The 20788-nt window shown below is 45.2% G+C and overlaps 1 pseudogene across 1 annotated transcript in view; it reads right to left on the minus strand.

Moving 5' to 3' along the window:
• LOC311138859 (voltage-dependent L-type calcium channel subunit alpha-1D-like) overlaps nt 1-20788 on the minus strand; it is a 123523-nt pseudogene that overhangs the window by 52131 nt on the left and 50604 nt on the right. Inside the window, exons 4-8 of the transcript in view lie at nt 18101-18315; nt 15633-15785; nt 15257-15453; nt 13545-13648; nt 1580-1752 (exon numbers count right to left, since the gene is read on the minus strand). The product of the transcript in view is annotated as a voltage-dependent L-type calcium channel subunit alpha-1D-like (transcript). The remainder of the gene's footprint in view (nt 1-1579; nt 1753-13544; nt 13649-15256; nt 15454-15632; nt 15786-18100; nt 18316-20788) is intronic.

Here is a 20788-nt window from a genome sequence, read left to right on the forward strand (position 1 = left end):
ACAGCTGCAAGACTCTTGGGGTATGTCTCTATAAGCTTGGCACATCTAGCCACTGGGATTTTTGCCCATTCGTCAAGGCAAAACTGCTCCAGCTCCTTCAAGTTGGATGGGTTCCGCTGGTGTACAGCAATCTTTAAGTCATACCACAGATTTTCAATTGGATTGAGGTCTGGGCTTTGACTAGGCCATTCCAATACATGTAAATGTTTCCCCTTAAACCACTCAAGTGTTGCTTTAGCAGTATGCTTAGGGTCACTGTCCTACTGGAAGGTGAACCTCCGTCCCAGTCTCAAATCTCTGGAGGACTGAAACAGGTTTCCCTCAAGAATTTCCCTGTATTTAGCGCCATCCATCATTCCTTCAATTCTGACCAGTTTCCCAGTCCCTGCCGATGAAAAACATCCCCACAGCAGGATGGTGTTCTCGGGTGATGAGAGGTGTTGGGTTTGCGCCAGACATAGCGTTTTCCTTGATGGCCAAAAAGCTCAATTTTTGTCTCATCTGACCAGAGAACCTTCTTCCATATATTTGGGGAGTCTCCCACATGCCTTTTGGCGAACACCAAACGTGTTTGCTTATTTTTTTCTTTAAGCAATGGCTTTTTTCTGGCCACTCTTCCGTAAAGCCCAGCTCTGTGGAGTGTACGGCTTAAAGTGGTCCTATGGACAGATACTCCAATCTCCGCTGTGGAGCTTTGCAGCTCCATGGTTATCTTTGGTGTCTTTGTTGCCTCTCTGATAAATGCCCTCCTTGCCTGGTCCGTGAGTTTTGGTGGGCGGCCCTCTCTTGGCAGGTTTGTTGTGGTGCCATATTATTTCAAAAAAATTTAAATAATGGATTTAATGGTGCTCCGTGGGATGTTAAAAGTTTCTGATATTTTTTTTATAACCCAACCCTGATCTGTACTTCTCCACAACTTTGTCCCTGACCTGTTTGCTTGGTGGTGCCCCTTGCTTAGTGGTGTTACAGACTCTGGGGCCTTTCAGAACAGGTGTATATATACTGACATCATGTGACAGATCATGTGATTTATCTTATTTAGGGGCTTCATAGCAAAGGGGGTGAATACATATGCACGCACCACTTTTCCGTTATTTATATTTTAGAATTTTTTGAAACAAGTTATGTTTTTCATTCCACTTCACCAATTTGGACAATTTTGTGTATGTCCATTACATGAAATCCAAATAAAAATCCATTTAAATTTCAGGTTGTAATGCAACAAAATAGGAAAAACGCCAAGGGGGATGAACCCTTTTGCAAGGCACTGTATGTGGTCAATTTGGGCTACTGGACTGCAAATGACCAGATATTCACACTGGAAACCTTCAGTAGCTACTAAACATGATGCTGCTCATACTGTAGACTCTCTCAGTCTTCTGTTGTACACAGGTACACTTACTGGCTGCTCTTGCACTGTGTGTGTTTTAGGATGGTCTGCGTGTGTCAAATCAAATACATTATTACTGGTCTCGTGCACATATTTGTGTGCGCATTTGTACGTCCGCACGTTTGTGTGTGCGTGTTTTAGGGTAGTGTGTGGGTGCACGTTTGTGTGTGTGTGTTGTAGGGTGCTTACGGTTGCGTTTGCCCTCCTCGTAGCCCTCCTCGTCCTCGTTGTCCGGGTCGATGTCCTCAGCCTGAGTGATCCAGTCCAGGTAGCCCTTCAGGTCCTCCTCCAGCTGTTGCTTCTCTCGCAGTTTCTGAAAGTCTCCACGAGCCTTGGCCTTCTCTCTCTCCTTGGAGAACTCTCTGTGGGCACACAGAACACAGACACGTTAGAGTATGCATACACAGCATACAAATACACAAATGCGCCACACACAAAATCACACACAATAGACACGCTCAGACTCAATAACGGTTCACTTCACACAATGGCTCGCCACACACAATTTGTATACAAAATGTTATACAGTTAGTTCTAGGGGTGTGAACGTTTAAACGTTTAAAACAAATTGGGATCGTTTACCATTTAAAACATCTACCAGCCACTCAGATCTTTTACCAACCCAAATATTTTTTGCTACATAATTACACCAAAAATCCCCCCAAAAATGGATGGGCATGCTTTCTAATGTTTCAAAAACAAGAAATGTATTACTAGTAAGAAGTAATGGGGTATACTGCTTAATTTCATTTAATTTTTGTGACCTGCGTCTTTTAACCAATGTATGTTAAAATAAATCATTTAGATCCAATAATAAAAACAGATAAACAGTTCTACAATAGAACATCAAGAATCAACAAAGTGCCTGCCTTGCCACAAAATGCTGAGTGATACGGCTTATTTATTATTACAGTTCAGGGCTCTATGCTGACATTTTCTACAAGGAGTAGGCTACATGATGTGCGCCTAAGTAGACATGTAGCAATAGATCTACGAGAACAATGACTAAAAGTTCATGAATAAACATTTTTGGGAGTGATCCATGCTCAATCAAGCATAATCATTAGGTGAGACAGAAATGTTCAGCTGGCCCTTTAAGAGACGGGCCGTTACCGTGGTAACTTGGGCACTTGCTTGTCTGTGATGAAAGAAATCTTTGACTGCGATGTCATCCTAGCAGCAGACAGTTGCAGCAAACTCAAACACTGAAAAACAACCTAGCAAATCACATCATATTGCATGTGAACCTAACGATGTAAATGGCCAAGAAATACGAGCACTAAGTTTTCTTGTCAATTCGACCAACTTCTACATGTGAAAAAAATAATAATAATAATAAATGCTCTGTGTGACCATCCGCTAAAGTGGCTGGTGAAATATACATTCTTACCTGCCAATGACCAAATCAACACGCATTTAGCGGGTGGCGAGGGTTAATTTCCAACCCTGTCATTACATTTAGAAGAAAAAAAACAAAACAAAAAACAATGTCATCACAAAGGGGAGATTTTATTAAAAACTAGGGTTGGCCGATATATGATTAAATCGAATATTGTGTTATTTGACATTGGTGATATATTTTGTGATTTGCAAGACTATACTCTATTTGAACATTACAAATCTAAATGCTGGAGTTTGATCAGTTAGGCTGTATCAATATTTACATTTTAGTCATTTAGAAGACGCTCTTATCCAGAGCGACTTACATGAGAAATTAGTGTTAAATGCCTTGCTCAAGGGCACATCGACATATTTTTCCACCTAGTCAGCTCAGAGATTCGAACCAGCGACCTTTCGGTTATTGGCCCAATGCTCTCAAACGCTAGGCTACCTGCCGCCCTCAATCAATATATATATATATTTTTATACCTTTATTTAACTAGGCAAGTCAGTTAAGAACAAATTCTTATTTAGAATGACGGCCTACACCGGCCAAACCCGGACAACGCTGGGCCAATTGTGCACTGCCCTATGGGACTCCCAATCACGGCCGGTTGTGATACAGCCTGGAATCGAACCAGGGGGTCTGTAGTGACGCCTTGTCACGCCCTGGCCTTGACAGGCCGGTTGTCTTTAGTTGGTTTGGTCAGGGCGTAAGGATCTATGTTAGAATTTCTATGTTTAGGATCTAGATGTGTATTTCTAGGTTTGGCCGGGTGTGATTCCCAATCAGAGGCAGCTGTCGCTCGTTGTCTTTGATTGGGGATCATACTTAGGTAGCCTATTGCCTACTGTTGATTGTGGGATCTTGTTCCTGTTAGACTGGTATGTTTATAGCCTGAGGACTTTTTGTTACGTTGTTTCTTGTTTTTTTTATGTTTATTGAGTTAAATAAACATGTACGCTTTTCACGCTGCACCTTGGTCTGACCCGTCTCTCAACGATCGTGACAGAAGATCCCACCAAAAACGGACCAAGCAGCGTGCCCAGGAGCAGCAGACATCCTGGACACAGGTGGGGAAGTCATTTTGGACTTGGGAGGAGATATTGGCTGGTAAAGGACCCTGGGCGAAGGAGGAAGCCCAGGCAGGAGAGGATCAACGGCGACATCAACGGTGCCGGCCGAAGAGGAAGCCCGAGAAGCAGCCCCAAGAAAAATGTTTGGGGGGGCTCACAGGGTGGACGACAAAGCAGCAGGAGGCCGGGAAAGGGCTGACTAGAGAGGAGGAGGCCGCTATTCTAGAGGTCCTCCAAGACCTGCGGATCGAGAGTCTGAGAGAGGAGGCCACCACGTTACAGTGGCTGTTTGATCAGAGGGAGCAGGAGGTATCCATTCAGAGGGAGGCGCTACAGGAGGCTCAAAGGGAGAAGGAAGTAGTGGAGGCAAGAAGAGAGGAGCTGGTCAGGCAACAGAAGGAGCGTGTGTTCATAGAGGAACCTAAGTATGCGGAGATACGCACTGTGTCGCCAGTGCGCATGCACAGCCCAGTGCGTCCTGTGCCAGCGCCCCGCACGTGTCGTGCGAAAGTGGGCATCCAGCCAGGACGGGTTGTGCCAGCTGTACACACCAGACCTCCAGTACGCCTTCACGGTCCAGTATATCCTGCTCCGGTTCTACGCACTGTGTCACCAGTGCGCCTCACCAGCCCGGTAAGCCCCGTACCTGCTCCCCGCACCAAACCAGTGGTGCGTGTATCCAGTCCAGTACGGCCCGTACCTGATCCCCGCACCAAGCCAGAGGTGCATGTATCCAGTCCGGCACAGCCCGTGCCTGCTCCTCGCACCAAACTAGTGGTGCCTGTCGCCAGCCCGGTACGCCCCATACCTGCTCCCCGCACCAAACCAGTGGTGCGCGTATCCAGTCCGGTACGGCCCGTGCCAGCTCCTCACACCAAACCAGTTGTGCCTGTCGCCAGCCCGGTACGCCCCGTACCTGCTCCCCGTACCAAACCAGTGGGGCGCGTATCCAGTCCGGTAAGGCCCGTTCCTGCTCCTCGCACCAGACCTGTGGTGCGTGTTCCCGGTCCGGCCCAGCCCATTCCTGCTCCTCGCACCAGACCTGTGGTGCATGTCTCCAGTCTGGCCTGGCCCGTTCCTGCTCCTCGCACCAGACCAGTGGTGCGTGTCCCCAGTCCGGCCCGGCCTGTTCCACCGGTGCCTGGTCCAGCAACGGTCAGCGGCTCCATTCCGGAGTCAGAGCATTCCGCTCCACCGGGGTCCAGTCCAGCTTCGGTCAGCGGCTCCACTCCGGAGCCAGAGCAGTCCGCTCCACCGGTGCCAGTCCAGCTCCGGTCAGCGGATCCATTCCGGAGACAGAGTAGTCCGCTCCACCGGGTTTCAGTCCAGCTCCGGTCAGCGGTTCCACTATGGAGCCAGAGTAGTCCGCTCCACCGGTGTCCAGTTCAGCTCCGGTCAGCGACTCCACTTCAGACCCAGAAGTCAGCCCCTCTCCAGGTTCGGGGTCTCCCACACCAGGGTCCAGACAGGGCTTGGTGCATCGTGGGGGAATTGCCGATCCAGGCCCAGACGTCAGCCCCTCTCCAGGTTCGGGGTCTCCCACACCAGGGTCCAGACAGGGCTTGGTGCATCGTGGGAGGAAGGAGAGGGGAAGCATCGCGCCGAGGTCCAGACCAGACCAGGGGCGCAACCGGGAGGCAGCCCGGAGCCGGAGAGGTCGTCACGCCCGGAGCCGGATCCGCCTCCGAAGCTGAATGCCCACCCGGACCCTCCCCTAATGAGTCAGGTTGGTGCGGCCGGAGTACGCACCTTTGGGGGGGGGGGGTTACTGTCACACCCTGGCCTTGAGAGGCCGGTTGTCTTTAGTTGGTTTGGTCAGGGCGTGAGGATCTACGTTAGAATTTCTATGTTTAGGATCTAGATGTGTATTTCTAGGTTTGGCCGGGTGTGATTCCCAATCAGAGGCAGCTGTCGCTCATTGTCTCTGATTGGGGATCATACTTAGGTAGCCCATTGCCTACTGTTGATTGTGGGATCTTGTTCCTGTTAGACTGGTATGTTTATAGCCTGAGGACTTCACGTTACGTTGTTTCTTGTTTTGTTTATGTTTATTGAGTTAAATAAACATGTACGCTTTTCACGCTGCACCTTGGTCTGACCCGTCTCTCAACGATCGTGACACGACTTAAGCACTGAGATGCAGTGTCTTAGACCGCTGCGCCACTCGGGAGCCCAATATGTTGAATATGTTGAAAATGAAGTCTAAATGAATTAAGTAAGCCTTATTTTTTCGACATACTAAGATTATTTAATGAGAATGCAACTATTATATAGTAAATATGCCAAAAAAAGAATCACAGTCTGGAATAATCTATTCATTAACGGTGCAAAACAATTATACCAGGATGCATACTCAGAGCATGCACTGACCAGCTGGCAAGTGTCTTCACTGACATTTTCAACCTCTCCCTGCCCCCAGTCTGTAATACCAACTTGTTTCAAGCAGACCTGCATAGTTCCCGTGCCTAAAAACGCCAAGGTAACCTGCCTAAATGGCTATTGCCCCGTAGCACTCACATTTATAGCCATGAAATCCTTTGGAAAGGCTGGTCATGGCTCACATCAACACCATCATCCCAGACACCCTGGTCCCACTCCAATTCGCATACCACCCCCTCAGATCCACAGATGACGCAATTTCTACTGCACTCCACACTGCCCTCACACACCTGGACAAAAGGAATTCCCATGTATGAATGCTGTTCATTGACTGCAGCTCAGCATTCAACACCATAGTCCCCTTCAAGCTCATCATCAAGCTCAGGATCCTGGGACTGAACACCTCTCTCTGCAACTGGATCCTGGACTTCCTGACGGGCCGCCCCCCCAGGCGGTGAGGGTAGGCAACAACACATTTGCCATGCTGACCATCAACACGGGGCCCTTCAGGTGTGTGTGCTTAGTCCACTCCTGTACTCTCTGTTCACCCACGACTGCGTGGCCACGCATGACTCCAACACCATCATCAAGTTTGGCGATGACATGACAGTGGTAGGAATGATCACCGATGACGATGAGACAGCCTATAGGGAGGAGGTCAAAGACATGGCAGTGTTGTGTAAGGACAACAACCTCTCCCTCAACGTCAGTAAGAGCAAGGATCTGACCATGGAATACAGGAAACGGAGGGGCGAGCACGTACCCATCTACATCGATGGGGTTTTAGTTGAGCAGGTCGAGAACTTCAAGTTCCACATCACTAATCAATTAACATGGTCCACACCCACACAGTTGTGAAGAGGGCACAACAGCACCTCTTCCCCCTCAGGAAGCTGAAAAGACTTGGTGTAACCAGTATGAAATGGCTAGCTAGTTAGCGGTGCGCGCTAGTTGCGTTTCAATCGGTGTCGACCTTGAAGTAGTTGTTTCCCTTGCTCTGCAAAGAGCTGCAGCTTTTGTGGAGCGATAGGTAACAATGTTTTGTGGGTGACTGTTGTCGATGTGTTCAGAGGGTCCCTGTTCAGAGGGATGGAAGCAATACTGTTAGATTGGCATGGGCCCTCAAATCCTTAAAAAGTTCTACAGCTGCACCATTGAGAGCAACTTGACTGGCTGCATCACCGCTTGGTACGGCAACTGCAAGGCACCCGACCACAAGGCGCTACAGAGGGTGGTGAGTACGGCCCAGTACATCACTGGAGCCGAGCTCCCAGCTATCCAGAACCTCTATGCCAGGCAGTGTCAGAGGAAGGCCCAAATAATTGTCAAACACTCCAGCCACCCAAGCCATAGACTGTATATAGCCATGTTATTTTCACTCATTATTGTTATTCACTGTCTATTTATTCCTTGTGTCACTATTTACATTTTTTGTTTTATTTTTATCTTTATTTTTAAAGCTGCAATATGTAACTTTTTGGGTGACCTGACCAAATTCACATAGAAATGTGAGTTATAGATCTGTCATTCTCATTGAAAGCAAGTCTAAGAAGCGGTAGTTCTGTTCCATGTGTGCTATTTCTATCCTTCTCGTTCTTATTTTTTGGATTTAATATTTAAAACATACAATCTACTTGCAGTGAAGCAGCTCAACATCTACATCACATTAGTCATCTAACAGACTCCCATCCAGAGAGACCCACAGAAGCAACCAGGGTCAACGCCCTGCTCAAGGGCACGTCAACAGATCTCCCACAAGGTGAAAAACGGGGACCCGAACCAGCGATCCATCAGCCACCGGCCCAAGCTCCCAACCGTCAGGCCAGCAGCCCTCTACGCACCATATATCTTTCAACTATGCTGTGATGTTTAACATACAATTTCAATCTATCTAATCGAATAGAATCCACAGACTGCGAGTTGAAGATAAATACTTTTACTAAGAGTATATTAGCAATTGACTGACCCGGTCTCTCCAGATCTCCCAACAGTACTATTTCTAGGGTCAATTTTATATCAATATTATGCATTTTCAGCCATTCCTGAACCTGAGACCAGAAACAGGCTACCTGAGGGCAATACCAAAATAAATTGTCTATTGATTCTGTATCCTCACAACAAAATGTGCAGAGCTTCGATGATTGTATGCCCCAAATATTCAACATTTTGTCTATAGAATAATTTTAGCTGAAAATCTTGAGTCGTTTTATATATCAACTAATGGAATCGGTACATCAAAAATCTCTTCCCAAATATTTTGCAATCTGTATGGCACGGCTGTCAACATCCTGGTCCTCAAATGAAACTGGTATACTTTCCTATTTATGCTATTTTTATTCCTCTGCCAGTTTTGATCCTTTATATTGGGCAGACAGACCAGTTCCCTACCTCCTCCCACTGCCACCTGCCTCCATTTCTGGGGTAATGCTGTAATCAATTGGTTGTAATCTTGGATTGAGCAGACTTTCCCATACCATTCTGATAACTCCATGAAAGACATAACTCTACCATTCAAATTTACAATATAATAAAAAAACTAAATACCCCTTTCAAACATATTTCCCATAAATACAGTTTTTTTTATCAACCAGCACATTTGTATTCAGCCATAATATTTGTTGTAATATTTGAACTATCTTTTCAGGGGTATGAAATTGAAATTGTAGCCAGCTCTGCAATGCATGTTTGAAAAAAAGAGAGATACTTTGAAAACAATATAATTTACAATTAATCGAAAATGATACATGGCAATCTGCAAAAAGGCAAAAAGGCCATTTTTAAACAATGGATGAGCTTTTCTTAGTAATCTACTTGAGAACCATTTAGGGTTCAAGTAAAACTTTTGAATAAGTGATGCTTTTAGAGAGAGGTTTAGTGCTTTTATATTTAATAATCGCAACCCAACCAATTAATATTCATTATATAGATAGGCACGCTTTATCTTGCCTGGTTTAGCATCCCAGATAAAGCTAAATATTTTTTGCTCATATGATTTGAAAAATTAATAATCAGGAGTAGGTAGCACCATATGTAAGTGAGTAAACTGAGATATGACTAAGGAGTTAATCAGGGCAATTTTTCCATAAATAGACAGGTATTTACCTCTCCATGGTTGCAGGATCTTGTCTATTTTTACAAGTTTTCTATTGAAATTCATTGTGGAGAACTAATTTATATATTTTGTGATATTATGTCTAATTCACCGTCAGTCCATTTCATAGGTAAACTGCAGGGTAATGTAAAAGTTATATTTTATAAAGATCCAATACATCATATTGTACACAGGTGGTCCTCTGTAGCTCAGCTGGTAGAGCACGGCGCTTGTAACGCCAAGGTAGTGGGTTCGATCCCCGGGACCACCCATACACAAAAATGTATGCACGCATGACTGTAAGTCGCTTTGGATAAAAGCGTCTGCTAAATGGCATATTATTATTATTATATTACTTATCATAATTAGGTTTTAGTCCAGAGAGTCCAGAAAAGTTATCTAGATCTTCAATGAGACATTGCAGGGATTTAGCTTGCGAACTTAATATAAAACTTGAGTCATCGGCATACATGGACACCTTTGTTTTTAAGCCTTGGATTTCTAATCCTCTAATGTTGTTATTTGATCTGATTTTAATAGCTAGCATTTCGATGGCCATAACAAATAGATATGGTGACAGCGGACACCCTTGTTTAACTCCTCTTGACAATTCCAAACTCTCTGAGAAGTAGCCGCTATTTACTATTTTACACCTGGGGTTGCTATACATTACTTTTACCCATTTTATAAGAGAATTTTTTACATTTTACATTTTAGCAGACGCTCTTATCCAGAGCGACTTACAGTTAGTGAGTGCATACATGATTATTATTATTATTTTTTTTTATTTTTTTATATATATATTTTTCATACTGGCCCCCCGTGGGAATCGAACCCACAACCCTGGCGTTGCAAACGCCATGCTCTACATCCCTGCCGGCCATTCCCTCCCCTACCCTGGACAACGCTGGGCCAATTGTGTGCCGCCCCATGGGTCACCGAAATTGAAAAAATCCAGGAATTTATAAATAAAATCCAGTCTTACTTTATCAAAGGCCTTTTCAAAATCCGCTATAAATACCAGGCCTGGCCTCTTAGATGTTTCATGTTGTTCTATTATTTCTAGTAGTTGTCGTATATTATCTCCAATGTATCGTCCATGTAAAAAACCTGTCTGATCAGGATGAACAATACATGGTAAAACCTTTTTAATTCTGAGTGATATGCATTTCGCTAGTATATTTGTATCTCAACATTGAAGTGTAAGAGGCCTCCAGTTTTTAAGATAGACTGGATCTTTATATTTGCCATCTGGGTCTTGTTTTAATAATAGTGAAATCAGACCTTCCTGCTGAGTACCTGTCAGACTACCATTTCTATAGTAGTTAAAACAAGCTAACAATGGAGCTGAGTATATCCATTCTTAAGTTTTGTTTTTGCTTCTTTTACTTTCAGTTTTGTACACCAGCTTCAAACATCTGAAAATACAATATTTTTGGTTATGGAAAAGATACAGTATTTCACAGCGGTTTAGATGGTACAATGATTCTCTACACTATACGTGCTTGTTTTGTCACATAAACAGAAATTAGACGAACTGCATAGCGATTTCTGCATAGCGCAGCTTTAACTCTGCATTGTTGGAAAAGGACCTGTACGTAAACATTTATTTCACTGTTAGTCTACACCTGTTGTTCACGAAGAATGTGACTAATAACATTTCATTTTATTTGATATCGGATATCTCGATATTTGGAGTAGCATATCATAGAAGAGGTCCATAGAAGAGGTCCCCCCAAATATCGGCCAACTCTAAATTAAACAAATACAGAACGCAACAATGCTGTAACACTAGTAGGAGGAGATATGCATCTTTCAAATTATTTGCCACAGATATAAAGCGCTCCGCACGTCATCGTCATTAACAGTTGGAAAAATGGCAGAGAGTGAGTCAGGGAAGCGACAGCAGTATGGCAATACTTTGACAAGTTAAATAAGTAGGTGGTGAAATGCAAACTTTGCGAAGTGGAATTGAGCTACAGTGGCAGTACAGGTGCAATGCTTAACCATCTGAAAGGGAGGCACCGTGAGGGCTCAATCCAACTGTGTCCTTCAGACAGTCAACATGATGACAATATGATACCAAACCATGGCTGCATATCCAATTCCTAATAGTAATAACACATCAATACACTGGAGCCCTGCTCTTTCTATGATGACCTCTGATAGCCTGTATAGTCTTCCTAACCCTAGCCTAGCCACTGGAGGGGGATGTACACCTTTCAATAACAACAGGAGATCAAGATGATGCAGAGACCTATCAATAGGGGGAGTGGTTACTGGCATGTACTCTGAATCTAGTACTGTTTTCCCACATGAATCAGAAACACACTCAAAACTATCTGCATGGTGACCACTGGCCATTATTCTGGGTGGAATAGCTTCAGGAAAATGTTCAGTCATTCAAATGAGCACCCATCAAACAATTGTGGTTCTCAGAATGTTCGCAGAGGCGTGTGTTCGCAAAGGCCTGCTAAATGCTCCCAATAGAACATTCTGGAAACCAAAAGATGTTAGCTGGAGAGGCTATAATATGATATGAATGTGAATATAACATGTACACGTCACAATTATTGTATATATTAGAAATTGATACGTCAATTTGTAAAAACAAACGTTCATTTAGCTGTTCTGGTTTGCCCAGTGGGTCTTGTTGTACTTAAGTTGCTACTTGAATAATCAGTCCCATTCATAACATATTAAAGTATGACATACGAATTACTATAATTATCTACAATTACAATACATCACACTTAACTGTAATTTTCTCCTAACTTGATCCGCCACTAGTCTACATCTCTAACAAAACTCACAATTTCACAGTTCAAAAAAATTATTCACAGCGTTTCTAAAAAGTGTATGACTTAACAGAGATAAGGGGTCATAACCCAGTAAGAAGAACCTCCAGGGAACATTGCCAACCACCAACGGAACCCTCTAAGAAAGAACACACATCCTCGGAGTGCTGCTGGCCATAGAGTAGTGAGTATTATGAACTAACGCCCCACCCCCACTAACACACTTCCTCCCCACTGCATTGGAATGGACGCAGCAGTAGACTGGGCTTGATGCAGTCAGAGAGAGAGAGAGAGCTTAGGGAGTGAAGCTGAGGAGGGAGTGAAGGGCGAGGAATGAGATTAATTTATCTCTCAGGAGTTTGGGTGGTAGTGGTGATGAAGGGGGTGGGGGTGGTTGGGGTGGGGGAAACGTCTCCCTTTGCTGTCAGTTGCCGTGGCGAGGCAACACAACCCAAAACTAATGAGAGGTCAACAAAGGTTATACTTGTTGTGGCCAGGGCAGTGAAACAGCATCAGTCTGAATGAAATATGAAATGGAATACTATATTACCAGTGACTGAGTATCTCCATACCTGTTCTCTGTCTCCCTGAGACTTTCTCACCATTCCCCAACACCATACACAGCAAGCCACTCCATGGTCTTTCCCTTGTCTCACCCTGCACAGCACACACACTGCACACAGCGTGCACACACACACACACACACACACACACACACACACACACACACACACACACACACACACACACACACACACACAGCACCCACACATTGCAGAGCACTCAGCACACAGCACCCTCAGCCGATTACCCACACACCCAGCACAAGGTTAAGCATGAAAAAGGAGCCCATAATGATTAGACTAAAAAAGTAGATGGCGGGCGTTCGACTGTTGGTGCCCAGAGCAGCAGGTTACCAGACAGAGAGACGTAAAGACAGACGCAGAGAGAAAGACAGACAGACAGACAGACAGACAGACAGACAGACAGACAGACAGACAGACAGACAGACATACGTAGAGAGAAAGACAGACAGACATACAGACAGACGTAGAGAGAAAGACAGACAGAGGTACAGACAGACATAGAGAGAAAGACAGACAGACAGACGTAGAGAGAAAGACAGACAGACAGACAGACAGACAGACAGACAGACAGACAGACAGACAGACAGACAGACATACGTAGAGAGAAAGACAGACAGACGTACAGACAGACGTAGAGAGAAAGACAGACAGACAGACGTAGAGAGAAAGACAGACATACAGACAGACAGACATAGAGAGACAGACAGACAGACAGACAGACAGACAGACAGACAGACAGACAGACAGACAGACAGACAGACAGACAGACAGATCTGTATGAGGCCAGAGCAGCAGGTTAACAGACAGACAGACGTAGAGAGAGAGAGATAGAGGTGTCTTACCCGCTCAACACTCCCAGAACCAGGTTCAGAACAAAGAAGGAGCCGAAGATGACCAGAGATACAAAGTAGACCCATGGAAGCTCTAGACCCATAGCATCATTCATCTGGAGGAGCACCCGTCACCAGAGAGAGATGGGGAAAGAAGAAGAAGAAGAAGAAGAAGAAGAAGAAGAAGAAGAAGAAGAAGAAGAAGAAGAAGAAGAAGAAGAAGAAGAAGAAGAATTGTATTAATTTTTTATTTCACCTTTATTTAACCAGGTAAGCCAGTTGAGAACAAGTTCTCATTTACAACTGCGACCTGGCCAAGATAAAGCAAAGCAGTGCGATAAAAACAACAACACATAGTTAGATATGGGGTAAAACAAAACATAAAGTCAAAAATACAACAGAAAATATATATATATATTTTTTTAGTCATTTAGCAGACACTCTTATCCAGAGCAACTTACAGTTAGTGAGTTCATACATCATAATTTTTTTTATACTGGCCCCCCATGGGAATCGAACCCACAACCCTGGCGTTGCAAACGCCATGCTCTACCAACTGAGCTACATCCCTACCAACCATTCCCTCCCTTACCCAATTGTGCGCCGCCCCATGCGTCTCCCGGTCGCGGTCGGCTACGACAGAGCCTGGATTCGAACCAGGATCTCTAGTGGCACAGCTAGCACTGCGACGCAATGCCTTAGACCACTGCGCCACTCGGGAGAGTATATATACAGTGTGTTCAAATGTAGCAAGTTATGGAGGTAAGGCAATAAATAGGCCATAGTGCAAAATAATTACAATTAGTATTAACACTGGAATGATAGATGTGCAAGAGATTATGTGCAAATAGAGATACTGGGGTGCAAATGAGCAAAATAAATAACAATATGGGGATGAGGTAGTTGGGTGGGCTAATTACAGATGGGCTGTGTACAGGTGCAGTGATCGGTAAGGTGCTCTGACAACTGATGCTTAAAGTTAGTGAGGGAGATAAGAGTCTCCAGCTTCAGAGATTTTTGCAATTCGTTCCAGTCATTGGCAGCAGAGAACTGGAAGGAATGGCGGCCAAAGGAGGTGTTGGGTTTGGGGATGACCAGTGAGATAGAAGAAGAAGAAGAAGAAGAGGGGAGGAAGAGGGGAGGAAGAGGGGAGGAAGAGAAAGAGAATAACATGGATAGTCAGAGGTAGAGAAAGATGAGGAAAACAGTTTGCTAAGAATGCAAGACGAAGGTGAAAACCTCAAGGCATTTATATATAGTTTTACAGTTCAGAGTGAGAAAAAAGGTGAGGGAAGGTTCTGGGACTCAGATATATAGAGAAAGGCTTGACTGAACCTTTAATATTTGAATGACAGTCACATCCAGGCCTAATGACTAATCTTCTGATACATCAGCTTTAGTTAAACTCTCAGAGAGAGTGAGCGGGTCAAAGTTCACACAGAGACCACACAGGGAGAGCTGAGAGCACAGACTGAAATAACAGTGACTAACCTTAACCCCCGCGTATTGACTCGGTACCGGTATACAGCCTCGTTATTGTTATTTTATTGTAAACTTTTTTACTTTAGTTTATTTTACTTACTTACAAAAAAAAACTGCATTGTTGGTTAAGGGCTTGTAAGCCAGCATTTCACTGTAAGGTCTACTGCACCTGTTGTATTCGGCGCATGTGACAAATAACATTTGATTTGATTTTATATGATCTCTATGACGGAGGGCCTTACCCAGTAAAGCACGTCCGTCCAGCCTTCCATGGTGATACACTGGAACACGGTCAGCATGGCAAACAGGAAGTTGTCAAAGTTGGTGATGCCGTCGTTGGGGCCGTGCCAGCCCTCCCTGCATTCGGTGCCATTGATGGGACATTGGCGCCCATGCCCTGAGATCGCACACGGAGCCGGCTCGTCCTCCGCTATCATGCCTACAGAGAGAGGGGGGAGAGAGAGAGAGAGAGAGAGAGAGAGAGAGAGAGAGAGAGAGAGAGAGAGAGAGAGAGAGAGAGAGAGAGAGAGAGAGAGAGAGAGAGAGACTGAAACCACAAACGCAATAGTCATGTACACCCACAGATGGTAAGATGCACGCACTCACACACGCTCTTACCTGTGCTGGGGAAGAAGCAGGTAGCATGCATTTTGCCAATGAAGAGCTCCAGGCCGATGATGGCGTAGATAATGATGACAAACAGGACCAGCAGGGCGATGTGGAGGAGAGGGACCATGGCTTTAATTATGGAGTTCAACACAACCTGTAAACCTACAGAGAGTCAAACATACAGGTTAGATAAGGAAGACATAGCTAGGTGTTTGTGCATGTGTGTGTTACAGTAATACTGTGTGTGGTTGAATTTGTATTGGTCTGTGCCAGAGTCTGGTCGATTAGTAAATGCTCTTGACTCCGGACCAGATATTTCCCTGGCGATGGGGGTACGAGTCTCACCTCGCGTCTCCTGTCTGTACCATTAAATTAATTATTATTATTTTATTTTTTTAAAGTTTTGTTCTTGGACATAAAAATATTTTCCAAAGTATTCCCACGCATAAATAGAGGCATATGTGATCGCTTTCCAATGTAATCAAGGTTTGAAATGATTCTGTTTTTACAGTAATATGTAATATGAGATCTGTACGTAAAACATTTACATTTCGTGAACTAACACTCACCCTTACTAGTCATTCAAACGTGTTAACCCTCACAAAGACCATATCACCTCCTCCCTCCCTGACACACTATCCAATTCGCCTACTGCCCTGACAGATCCACAGACGACGCAATCGCCATTGCACTGCACACTGCCCTTACACACCTGGACAAAAGGAATGCATATGTGAGGATGCTGTTCATCGACTACAGCTCGGCCTTCAATACCATAGTGCCCTATAAGCTCATTACAGAGCTCACGGCCCTGGGTCTGAACTCCTCCCAATCCAACTGGGTCCTGGACTTACTGACGGGCCGCACCCAGATGGTGAAGGTAGGCAACAATACATCCTCCACACTGATTCTCAACACGGGGGCCCCACAAGGGTGCGTCCTCAGTCCCCTCCTGTATTCCCTGTATACCCACGACCGCGTGGCCTCACACAATTCCAACTCCATCATCAAGTTCGCTGACGACACAACAATAGTTGGCCAGATTAACAAAAAACGACGAGACAGCCTACAGGGACGAGGTAGACACTCTGACGGCATGGTGCCAGGTAAACAACCTCTCCCTCAACGTTAGCAAAACAAAGGAGCTGATTGTGCACTTCAGGAGGAACCTGGCTGGACACGACTCCATCCTCATCAACGGTGCCGACGTGGAGACGGTCAATAACTTCAAATTCCTCGGCGTACACATCTCAGAGAAGCTGAAATGGTCTAACCACACGGACACCGTGGTGAAGAAGGCACGACAGCGACTCTTTCATCTAAGGATGCTGAATAAATTTGGCCTGCCCCTGAGGGCCCTCACAGTGTTCTACAGGAGCACCATCGAGAGCATACTGTCGGGCTGTATCACAGCCTGGTACGGCAACTCCACCGCCGCGGACAGCAAGGCTCTTCAGAGGGTGATATGTGCAGCCGATCGCACCATTAGGTGCACACTGCCTGCCTTACAGGACACCTAAAACACCATGTGTCGCAGGAAGGCCAATACGATCATCAGGGACCCCACTCTCCACCCAAGCCATTCCCTGTTCTCCCTCTTCAATCCCTCAGACACAGGCAGTACAGGAGCATCATGGCAAAAACTGGAAGACTGGCAAATAGTTTCTACCATCAGACCATCAGGCTGCTTAATAGCCACCACTAGTCAGCTACCTCCTCCACCCTGCTGCTCCCCCTATGGACACCCCCCCCCAACTGACTTTTACTCTGCCCCTATCCCAACGACATTCATAACTGTTGCAGTTGTTAATATGTATATTATAATCTTAGGTTTTTATTTCACTTGGTCCCCACACTTCCTCAATGGTCATGCTGCTCCCCCTATGGTCATGCCCCCCCCCCCACCCCCCCTATGGCCATGCTGCTCCCCCTATGGTCATGCCCCCCCCACCCCCTCAGCCTTTACTCTGCCTCCACCCCAATGGACATGTATTTATTCATCACTGCTACAGTTGTTATGATGTATATAGTGCTGTTTCTATTGTTGTCTTATATTACCATTTTCATTCTTTTATTTCACTTAGTCCTGCATGTTGGAGCTCGGAGCCTAAGATTTTCACTGTACCCTGCAATCATACCTGCAACCCTGTACAACGCTCTATTAAACACTCTGAATCTGAATCAGATTTTGCTGATAGCTACTTTATTGAGGGATCAGTCAGCACTCACAACAACACTGTGTTCGTGTTAGACCTACGTTCAAATACTATTTTAAATATTTAAAATGTACTTTCGCCTGCCTGGAGCGCCAGATGGATGGGGTTTGCACTCCTTGTAACTATTCTATTCCATTGTGTCAGGCAAGCTCAGTCAAGTCCAGATGAAGTATTTGAAATGATCTCAAATAGTATTTGAACCCAGGTCTGGTCGGTGTTGTTGTGAGGTCAAAGGTGAAGGGTCAGATAGCAGTAACTCACTGGGCACTCCTGAGACCAGGCGTAGGGGTCGCAGCACACGGAATGCTCGGAGGGCTTTGACGTCGAAGCCGCCCGACTTTCCCCCGTGGCCGTGGGCGGAGGGGTGGAGCGCTGCGGCTGCAGCCGCAGCCTCCGCCGCAGCCGCAGCCGCACCCGCCTCCTCCTTTGTCTCAACAGAGTCTTTGGTCAAAAGCTCCAGGACAACACTGAACAGCCTGCAGAGACACACCAGGGAAAACATGTTACAGGAAACACATCAGAAAGAGAATGTTGCAGATCAAACATTCCAGGACAGCAATGAATTACTACAGAAAGAGAGAGAACATGTTAAAGGACTGGAGCATTGGATTCAGGGCCCATATTCCTCTCTCAGAGTAGGAGTAGGAGTGCTGATCATGGATCAGGTTCCCCCTGTTCATGCAATCTTATTCATTATGATATAAAAGGCAAAACTCAGTAGATCAGCAGTCCCACTCCCTGCGCAGATTTTTTTTGTGCCCGTGCTACAGACGGCTATATCAGTCCACTAATAATTTTTTTGCAAACATTTTTACTTTTTTAAATTAAGAATTGTTTTTAATCCAGATTTTTCAGGGGGGCTGCTGAACCCTCAGCACCCCTTCTTCCTGCGGCTATGGAGCTGAGAGAACATTTTGCAGTTTTAAAGCTAATTTCCTGCAATTCTATGCATTTTGACATGGCTAATGCTGTGTTCTTTTGCTCAAACATAATAACAAAATCTATATTGCTAAATTCATTGTTTTGGGAATTTTCAATTCTCCCTGACTGTCTAACTTTTATTTAGGTGATTATTAGTTCTCAAAGATTATAAAAATATTTATTTAGGTCCATTATCTTTTCTTTATAGTTTTTATCTAGTTTTAGTCGTTTAAGTTTACAATGAAAATGTTTTTCCATTGACCCGAAAAAACGCTTAGGTGGCCCTCCGAAGGATTTCTATGGCAGAAAAATCCTTGCACACACACACACACACACACACACACACACACACACACACACACACACAGCAGGTAGAAATACAGTATAATACTGTAGTTCATGGGTGGAGAGAACAATGAACATCCTATTGTAAAAAAAGCAGACGTTTAGTTCAAGTCAGTTAGCTAGTCCTCACCTACCTAGCCAAGAGGAGAAATCATCCCAGCACATCACATCAAAGCTGGGCAGCAGTAGGCACTAAATGGGCTATACTATACAGTATATACAAAAGTATGTGGACACCCCTTCAAATTAGTGTATTCGGCTATTTCAGCCACACTCGTTGCTGACAGGTGTATAAAATCGCGCACACAGCCATGCAATCTCCATAGACAAACATTGGCAGTAGAATGGCCTGAAAACATAATGCCAACTGTAAAGTTTGGTGGAGGAGGAATAATGATCTGGGGCTGTTTAGTTCCAGTGAAGGGAAATCTTAACGCTACAGCATACAATGTAATTCTAGACAATTCTGTGCTTCCAACTTTGTGGCAACAGTTTGGGGAAGGACCTATCCTGTTTCAGCATGACCGAGGTCCATACATAAATGGTTTGTCGAGATCGGTGTGGAAGAACTTGACTGGCCTGCACAGAGCTCTGACCTCAACCCCATCGAACACCTTTGGGATGAATTGGAACGCCGACTGCGAGCCAGGCCTAATCGCCCAACATCAGTGCTCGACCTCACTAATGCTCTTGTGGCTGTCCCCGCAGCAATGTTCCAACATCTAGTGGAAAGCCTTCCCAGAAGAGTGGAGGCTGTTATAGCAGCAAAGAGGGGGACCAACTCCATAATAATACCCATGATTTTGGAATGAGATGTTCGACGAGCAGGTGTCCACATACTTTGGGTCATGTAGTGTAATTCTGCGCAGTCATTTGGCCTGTGTGCAGTACTTTAGTGTGTCCAGTTCAGTTTTGGGGATATTGACATGTCTATATTTGGATATTGACAGAGGTTAGCTTAGTGTGCCGTTTCTATGATGAGTAAGCAGCATGTGCTGTAGTCAGTCAGTCAGTCATCCTAGCAGGATGCATCAGGATGCATCTCTCTGCATCTGACTGCATGACAGATCAACCCACATGCCGCACATAGACACAGATCTGACCTAGCTACCCACTGGACTGTGTGTCTATTAGAGGAGGGAGGGAGGGAGGGAGGGAGGGAGGGAGAGAGGGAGGGAGGGAGGGAGGGAGGGAGGGAGGGAGGGAGGGAGGGAGGGAGGGAGGGAGAAATATAGAGGAGAGGGAGAGAGGAGTTTGGGAGAGGAATAAAAAGCTAGAGGAAGAAAGGAGAAAGAGAGGGGGAATATGGAATGAGAGAGAAAAGGAAGAGAGGGTGGGAGAGAGAGGGAGGGAGAGATGAGATGGAATATGGTGAGATGGTGAGTCACTCCAGTGGTGGTAAAGCAGTGATTTATCCTCCATGTCTTTTCTGGGTCATATACTGTAAGTGGATGAGGGTCCGTCCCTATTAGGACTGGGCCACCGACTGTGGACACGTCACAAATGGCACCCTATTCCCTATATAATAGTGTACTACTTTTGACCAGGGCCCTGGTCAAAGGTAGTGCACTATATTGGGAATAGGGTGCCGTTTGGGAATCAGGCAACTCAGTCCAACTCAACCACTGTCACAAACAAGTACACAGTCAGGCTCAAATGAGGAACTGCAGTTCAAATTCAAAC

This window comes from Coregonus lavaretus, assembly GCF_964263955.1.
Source record: "Coregonus lavaretus genome assembly, chromosome: 12".
Taxonomy (NCBI): domain Eukaryota; kingdom Metazoa; phylum Chordata; class Actinopteri; order Salmoniformes; family Salmonidae; genus Coregonus; species Coregonus lavaretus.